This window comes from Puma concolor, chromosome A3, assembly GCF_028749965.1.
Source record: "Puma concolor isolate L17-30 chromosome A3, mPumCon1.1.hap2, whole genome shotgun sequence".
NCBI classification, from domain to species: Eukaryota; Metazoa; Chordata; class Mammalia; order Carnivora; family Felidae; genus Puma; species Puma concolor.
In genome coordinates, this window is record NC_141669.1 from 20955755 (window position 1) to 20962809 (window position 7055).

A 7055-nucleotide genomic window follows, 5' to 3' on the forward strand; every position below is an offset into this window, starting at 1 on the left:
GTTTAACTAGCCTTAGAGAACTCATCACTGGTTCCCTTGTATGGGTTATGGTTAACTGAGTCTGTCTCCCTCCCCATAATGTGTGCCCACTGAGGACAGGAGCTATGCTCTTTGCTTCTGTGTCTCCTTTCCCCATACCTAGCATGATACTGTATACACGTTAGGTAATCAAAATCGGTTGTTAAGCAAATGAATGAATGAATGTTCCGAGACCTTCAGGGCAAGGAAATGGGGAGGCAAGACCAAGAAGCGGTAGTAAAAAAAAATTTATATTTGTAGAATGATTTACGGTTAATAAGGCATTATCACATGTATTTCTCACTTAATCGTCACATCAACCCCAGAAAAGGGGAAGATATTAATATCCCCATAAAAAGGAGGACTCCAGGGCGCCTGGTGGTTTAGTCCGCTAGGTGTCCAACTCTTGATTTCGGCTCAGGTCATGATCTCACAGTTTGTGAGATGAAGCCCTGCATCAGGCTCTGCACTGTCTCTTCCTCTCTCTCTCTCTGCCTCTCTCTCTCTGTGTCTCTCAAAATAAATAAATAGACTCAAAAAAAAAGAAAAAAAAAAAAAAAAGGACTCCAAGTTTCAGGCTAATTGACCAGGGAAGGACATCCTACCATCAAGTGGCACAGTCAGTTTTCAGACTCCAAACCGTCAACTCTGGTGGTCTTTCTCCTACGCCACAAGAAGAGCTTGTTGTGGATATGGCAAAATGGTTGTTTCTCAGTCCTGGTTTGAATGACAGTTCCATAGACGTCCAGATTCATCGTTGGCTTGGCGGGAGGAAGAAATTCCCCTCACTGCATTTTCTGTGACAATGACAGTTCTTCTTTCCCAGGGGATGCCCATACAGGCATCTTCTTCTAATGTGGTCCCAGTAACAGTCAGGGTGAGGTTATATCAAGAAGATAGAGTTAGGTCTTTAGCAATCCTGAGGCCTACAAATTTTCCCTTGTTCTTCAAGATTTGGGATTACCCTGCAAAACCAAATTCTGCCAGCAGAGGGAGACATGACCATGTGACAGAATCACTGGCTGAGCTCCAAATCTCTGGGCTCTCCATCGCTGTGAGATTATCTAACTCAAGAGTCCCACCCCCCCAACCCCCTCTCCCCCCCCCCCCCGGGGCCGATTCTGTGTCCACGTCCAGCTTACTCGCAGCTCTTCTTTTCCCAATAGTTTATTTTCTCCTTTCTCTGCTGTATTTTCTGGTAGATGGGAGTTGAGTCCACTCTCCACCCTTTCCCTCCAAAATACAGAAAAATCTGAAATATTAAAAATCCGAACATCGCGGGGCGCCTGGGTGGCTTAGTCGGTTAAGTGTCGGACTTTGGCTCGGGTCATGATCTCGTGGTTCCCGAGTTGCAGCCCCGCATGGGGCTCTGTGCTGACAGCTCAGAGCCTGGATCCTGTGTCAGATTCTGTGTCTCCCTCTCTCTCTGCCCCTCCCTCACTCAAACTCTGTCTCTCAAAAATAAACGAACATTAAAAAAAAAATCTGAATATTGAAAAAGCACTGTCCTTAGTAGCTACTGTTTATTGAGCACCTGATAGGCGGATTACAGACGTTTTATCTAACTTTCACATTAATCCAGGTGGTACCCGGCAGTCCTGGGACTTATGTCAAATGTCCCCAACTCTATCAACCCGTCCTGGGCCCGGAGTCTCAGCTCTTCTTTTTTTTTTTTTTAACCTTTATTTATTTTTGAGACAGAGAGAGACAGAGCATGAACGGGGGAGGGTCAGAGAGAGGGAGACACAGAATCTGAAGCAGGCTCCAGGCTCTGAGCTGTCAGCACAGAGTCCGACACAGGGCTTGAACTCACTGACAGTGAGATCATGACCTGAGACGAAGTCGGCCGCTTAACCAACTGAGCCACCCAGGCGCCCCTGGAGTCTTAGCTCTTAACATGCCCCCTCTTTCAACTCCCATGTCAACTCCTGCCTCCCCAGGAAACACTTTCCTGCCTTCTCCAGGCCTCGGTGTCTCTTTCTTTTCTTATCTCCTGTGGTCATTTGCACTATGTGCAATTAGCATCAACTTTTTAAATGGTGTCCCCCATCCATCAACGGAAATATTCTGTCTCCCCAACTGGATTTCTTCTACTTCCCCATACTTGAATTTCTCATTACAGAAATACTTTTAAGAACACGTATGGTTTTTTTTTAAGATCTTATTTTATTTTAAATTTTTTAATGTTTATTTATTTATTTTGAGAATGAGAGTGCGCATGAGCAGGGGAGAGGCAGAGATGGAGGGACAGAATCCCAAGCACACTCCGTGCCATCAGCCCGAGGCAGGGCTCAAACCCACAAACCGTGAGATCATCACCTGAGCTAAAACCTAGAGTCGGACACTTGGCCGGCTGAACCTCTCAGGCGCCCCTAAAGATTTCATTTTTAAGTACTCTCTACACCCAACATGGGGCCAGAATTCACAACCCAGAGATCAAGTGTCGCATGCCCCACCAACGGAGCCAGCCAGGTGCCCCAAGAACACATTTTGAAGAGTTTTGACCATACTGTCTATAGAATTGTGTATCCTAATTAAAAAAATATATATCATACACATTATTGACCTTTTCTGCTTACTCTCCATGCAGTCCATCCACAAATCCATCCACAAATCCGGTCTGGGTTCTCCCTATAAAATTTACCAGCTCTGACTCCGACACCCTGCGTGCCCCCATCACCCCCGCCCTGGTCCATGCCACCTTTATCCCGTGCCCAGACATCACAGTAACAGGAATCCCTGCTTCGGCTTCCCTACTTCCCTTCTCCATAGAACAGTCGGTCTCTTCCTTCCAAACTATAAATCGAATCATAGCACTTCCTGCTCTCAGGCTTCCAGCGGCCTCTTGTCACTCTCGGAATAAAATCCAAAGTCCCTCTCCCGGGCGTGTGGGACTTCCGTGATCGGTCCTTGGTTACCTCTCGTCTCGTGTGCTCGTCCTCTCCCCTTGTTGCACTCTGACTGGATAACGCTGGCCTCCTTGTTCTGCAGTCCCGCCAAGCACATTCCAGACTTAGGGCCTGTGCACTTGTTCTTTTCACGGCCTGCGGACCGGTCCTTCCATGGCTGTGCACAGCCTCTCTCCTCCACTTCATGGGAATGTGAGCACCGTGACAGAATTTGTCTGTTTTAAATTTTTCTTTAATGTTTATTTAGTTGAGAGAGAGATGGAGAGGCAGAGACAGAGTATGAGCAGGGGAGGGGCAGAGAGAGGGAGACACAGAATCCAAAGCAGGCTCCAGGCTCTGAGCCATCAGCACAGAGCCCGACGCGAGGCTTGAACTCAGGAGCCATGAGCTCATGACCTGAGCTGAAGTTGGAAGCTCGACCGACTGAGCCACCCAGCCCCCCTGCCCCCCGACCCCGACAGATTTTGATTCCCCATCCCCATGCCTACAAGTATGCCTGGTTCATCAAAGCCCCTGGGAAACATTTGTTTAATAAATAAATGAGTGAACGCAGTTATTAATAGCCTTAAAATCATCATTTTGAACCGCTGCTTAGCTTAATGTAAACTGGTCTTTACAGTGAAATATTAGGTTGAACCCTATGAAACTGCCGTTTTGTAGATTAAAAATGGTTGATATTGGCAATTTCACATAGTTTAGTCGAATAAAACAAACTCAGAAAGTTGCATTACATGAATACACCACTTGAAGAATTATTATAAACCAAACATCCCTGTACCAAACACCCAGGCTAAACCCAGGACATTGCCGGCATCCCAGAAGTCCCCTGCGGGACCATTTGCAACCGCATTTCTCTCCCTCCTCTCTAAGGTAACCACTTCTGATTTTTATGATAGTCACTTACTTGCTTCTCTTTGTCCTTTTACCATCTAAAGAGTATGGTTTTGGGGCGCCTGGGTGGCTCGGTTGGTTGGGCGTCCAACCCTCGATTTCGGCTCAGGTCATGATCTCACAGTTCCTGAGTTTGAGCCGTAAGTCGGACTCTGTACTGACAGAGCCGCATGAACCTTCTCTCTCTCTCTGCTCCTCCCCATCATGCACGCTCTCTCTGTCAAAATAAATAAGTGAATTAAAACAAAACAAAACAAAGAGAACAGGTTTGTTTTGCCCATTTTTTTAAAGTAAACTCTATGCCCAATGTGGGGCTTGGACACATGACCCCGAGACCAAGAGTCATGTCCTCTACTGACTGAGCCAGCCAGGCGCCCCAGTTTTGCCCATTTTGGGGTTTTATGGAACTCGTGCAGTGTGTATTCTTTTGTATCTGGCTTTTTTCTTTTTTCGTTTATTTGATAGACTCATCCATGCTGTTGGTCTGTTGTGTGGAGGGTTATTACCCTATACCGTTTCACTGTATGGCTATACCACCTCGCATCTGCTCTTGATGGACATCTGGGTTGTTTCCAGTTTGAGGTTATTACACATTATGCTGCTATGAGCATTCTCGTTTATGTTTCTCGTGCACCTTGAACCCATTTCTTTTTTTTAAACTTTATTTATTTATTTATTTATTTATTTATTTTTAATTTTTTTTTTCAACGTTTATTTATTTTTGGGACAGAGAGAGACAGAGCATGAACGGGGGAGGGGCAGAGAGAGAGGGAGACACAGAATCGGAAACAGGCTCCAGGCTCTGAGCCATCAGCCCAGAGCCTGACGCGGGGCTCGAACTCACGGACCGCGAGATCGTGACCTGGCTGAAGTCGGACGCTTAACCGACTGCGCCACCCAGGCGCCCCTAAACTTTATTTATTTTGAGGGAGAATGAGAGAGGGTGAGAGTGCATGCATGAGCAGGGGAGGGGCGGAGAGGGAGAGAGAGAGAGAGAGAAGGAGAGAGAGAATCCCAACCAGGTTCCATGCTGCCAGCGGGGAGCCCGACACAGGGTTCAATCTCCTGAATCATGAGATCGTGACAGCCGAAATCGAGAGCCAGATACCTAAGCGACTGAGCCACCCATGTACCCCGGACCCATTTCTGTTGCGTATATTCCTAGGAGCGTTGCATATATTTTCTATGATCCTGTGCTGAATGATAGAGAATGCAGCCTTCAACTTCAGTTGATGATGTCAAACTGTTTGCCAAACTGGGTGTAACAGGTTGCACTTACAGCAGCCTGTGAGAGTTCCGGCTGCCTCACGTCAGAAGCAACACTTAATATTGGCGTTCTTAGTTTTAGATACTTGGCAACTCGTTATGGTTTTAATTTGGATTTCCCCGATGACAAGTAAAGCTAAACATCTTTTCATAGGCTGGCTGACATTTCATATCTTCTTTTGTGAATTGCCCCTTCTATCTCTTGTTCATTTTTCTACTGAGTTGCCTGTCCCGTTCTTGTTGCTTTATAAGATTTCTTTTATATTTTGGCTTTGAACCTTCTGTGGCTTATATGTGTTGCAAGCATTTTCTCTGTAGCTTGACATTTCATTCTTTTCACGGCACCTTTTTATAGCCAGTATTCCTGAAATTTAATGCACACACACGTCTCCAGTTTTCTTTCTCAGGTTAGCACTTTTTGTGTTCTGCTTTAAAACTCTTCCCCTACCCAAGGTCACAAAGATATTCTCCTATATTATTTTCTAAAAGTGTTACTTAAAGAAATTTTTTTACACTAAAATGTTTGACAATTTTATGCAAGAACCACTAAAGTTTAATATTTAACAGCACAACAGACTGAAATCCAAGATATAAAGTTATCATGTTCAAGAAACTGGGGAGAATCACTCTATCAACTCACTATACAGTATGTGATAAGAAGAATACTCACTTTATCATAGAAAACCTGTCTACACGTAGTAGTTGCTTCAAAAAACAATTTGGGGGGCACCTGGGTGGCTCAGTCGGTTAGGCATCCGGCTCCGGCTCAGGTCATGATCTCACAGTTTGTGAGTTCGAGCCCTGCGTTGGGCTCTGTGCTGACAGCTCGGAGCCTGGAGCCTGCTTCAGATTCTGTGTCTCCCTCTCTCTCTGCCCCTTCCCAGCTCATGCTGTGTGTCTCTCTCTCAAAAATAAATAAACATTAAAACAATTTTTTCAAAAAGCCATTTGGTCTTCTCTTGGCTTATAAAAATGGTGTTCCAGGTTTCAGTGTAAATTAGCAACCTTTGACTCTTTGGTGTGGCAGAGATGTGGTTTTCGCCTTCCGGTTCTTCCACCCCAGCCTGTGCCTCGAGGTCTGCAATGTTTTCTCCAGATCGTCACTGGGACTACCCATGTCGTCACTTTGCTGCAGGAGGGTCGGTACCACCGGGGTGAGATCCTGCACCGTCTTGGGGTCAGACTGGGGCATCTCTCCGGTTCCCAGCTTGACTGTGAAATCTCAACCGTCACCTACACTCTCAAAGCGTTACTGTTTTATTTATTTATTAAAAAAAAAATTTTTTTTAGGGGTCCCTGAGTGGTTCAGTCGGTTAGGCATCCGACTTGGGCTCAGGTCATGATCTCACAGTTCATGGGTTTGAGCCCTGCATTGGGCTCTGTGCTGACAGCCCAGAGCCTGGAGCCTGCTTCAGAATTTGTGCCTCCCTCTCTCTCTCTGCCCCTCCCCCTCTCATGCTCTGTCTCTCAAAAATAAATAAATGTAAAATAAAATAAAATGAAATAAAATAAAATAAAATAAAAAACTTTTTAATGTTTATTTATTTTTGAGAGAGAGAGAGACAGAGCGCGAGCAGAAGAGGGAGACACAGAATTTGATGTAGGTTCCAGGCTCTGAGCTGTCAGCACAAAGCTTGACACAGGACTCAAACTCACAGACTGCGAGATCATGACCTGAGCTGAAGTTGGACGCTCAACCGACCGAGCCACCCAGGTGCCCCTATTTCTTTCTTTCTAAAGTAGTCTCCATGCCCAACGTGGGACTTGAGCTCACAATCCTGAGATCAAGCGTGTTCTACTGACTGAGCCAGCCAGGAGCCCCTAAGAGCCTTGTTTTAAATGATGACTTAGGGGCGCCTGGGTGGCGCAGTCGGTTAAGCGTCCGACTTCAGCCAGGTCACGGTCTCGCGGTCCGGGAGTTCGAGCCCCACGTCAGGCTCTGGGCTGATGGCTCGGAGCCTGGAGCCTGTT